Here is a 2,021-nt window from a genome sequence, read left to right as displayed (position 1 = left end):
TCTACTTGGTTTTTTTCTTTTCCACATGTGGACAGTGGACAGTACACTGCCAATTAAATATTTCATCGCTAGTTTTTTTTTGCTGCAAATATGACTAAGATTATAAAATCCATCTGTGCAAGTCATTCACTATCATTATCTTTTACTTTCTTGATTTCTAAAATGTTGCTGAGACTGTCCAAGGGACCAAATGTTATACAGAAACAAAGAGGTAGTTACAGGTCGCAGAAGCTTGTGGTCTCAGTATCGGAGCTGACATCTATTATCTTACATATTATTAATGATAGTCACAAAACACATCAGTAACTTTACTGTAAAAAACACTTCATCTAAAAATGTGCATGTGTAACTTGCTTAAAATAAAAATAAAAAATAAATGTTTGCATTTTAAAAATACGCAGTCTATAATTTGTTTATAACACTTTGATTTGTACTTAGGTAATAATAACTTGTCATCATTAATTGATGTCTATGTGCTAAATGCTTATCTAAATGAGATTATTTAATACTGACTATGGTCTAGAAGGCAAATTTCTGTCCAGTTTAATGTTAAATTGAGGTACAATAACCACAACCAGAGTCACAGAGCTAGAAAGTGAGGAATTTAAATGCAGACCTGGGTCTAGCTGCCTATTATGACTACCATGTTCTGCACATAATTTTTCTCCTCCTCTGTCTCATTTTTTATAACATAAACTGTGAACATAAAAATGATTTCAATGTAATTGCAACTTTGCTGCTGTTTTGAAGATATAATTCTGTGAATAATACTTGCTGGAAGCCTGTTATGGTGCAGATGTTGTCTAGATACTATGCATGTGGTTACTCTTACAGTGTTGAGAACAACTCAGTTAGTGCAATTGCTACCCTCATTCTTTGGATAGGAAAACTGACTCTCATGGAGATCAAACAATTTTCCCAAGATCACAAATTTAATTAGGCAGAGCCTCAGGATTACCCAAGTAGCCTGGCTCTATATACAATGCTTTTAACTTGTTTACTGTAGGTATAATAAAAATGTTCTATGATATAAAATTTAAAAATTCAGTGATGCTTTCTTTACTTGTCAGAGTTGTTAATGTATATTCATCATTCTGTCTGTGACTATTGGAATTTATGATAATGTTACATCCATCCCAATTAAAATTTTTTACCAAACTTTCAACAGGTTTTTTACAGATGCTTCTTGGTTTAATTGTTTACATTGCAGTGTCACAAATTAATGCTATGAAATAATGTTATTCTAAAATGTGTATGACCTTTCCCAAATGTTAGTGTAAATGTCTTCACTATAAAACAGATGGAAAGTAGTGAGAATAGCAGGAAACTTGGTGTTTATATTATAGGTATATTTATTAATATATTCAAAATGTAAACAATTATATTTTCAAACATAAAAGTAAATAGTTAGACCTACATTGTCATTTTATACTAAATAAAGGGAAATTCAATAAATAATGTAGACCTGTGGAAATTCAGACTTATTTTTGGAGAGATGGAGGGGAATCTGAGTTTCAATAGAGGCAATAATTGGATAAGATGTGGCAATATTTCTAAAACTGCTTTGCTTGGAAGCCTTTTTCTTAATATGTTTTCATCAGAGACTGAGGAAACTTGATTTGTCCGAATCAGCATAATAAGATGTGTCCAAAAGTGTGTATGTTTTGATCTTGAGGAGCTTGTGGATAGATATGAGTGTACAGAGATTTCCGTCACACATAGTTCTAGGTCAACGAGTTTCAGTAAACTACATAGTTATCATTTGCTTCCATCAAACCGTGATAGAGGATCAGTAGAAATTGCTTTGTGTGTCATCAGATTTAATCCTGCAATAGATTAGCCTTGGGGGTAAAAATGCTAATTTTCTTTGTATTCATAACCCTAATAATAATAGCTGGTGTTTATTAAGTGCTTAGTATATACCAGATGTTCATACACACTTTAAATGTATTATCCAACTGTTATACAATTTTTGCAAAAAAGAAATGCTAGATATTTATGTTTAACAGTTAAATTTCAGT

The sequence above is a fragment of the Otolemur garnettii genome, unplaced genomic scaffold (genome assembly GCF_000181295.1).
Source record: "Otolemur garnettii isolate 467f Iridium unplaced genomic scaffold, OtoGar3 scaffold00177, whole genome shotgun sequence".
NCBI lineage: Eukaryota > Metazoa > Chordata > Mammalia > Primates > Galagidae > Otolemur > Otolemur garnettii.
This window is presented reverse-complemented; position numbering follows the sequence as displayed.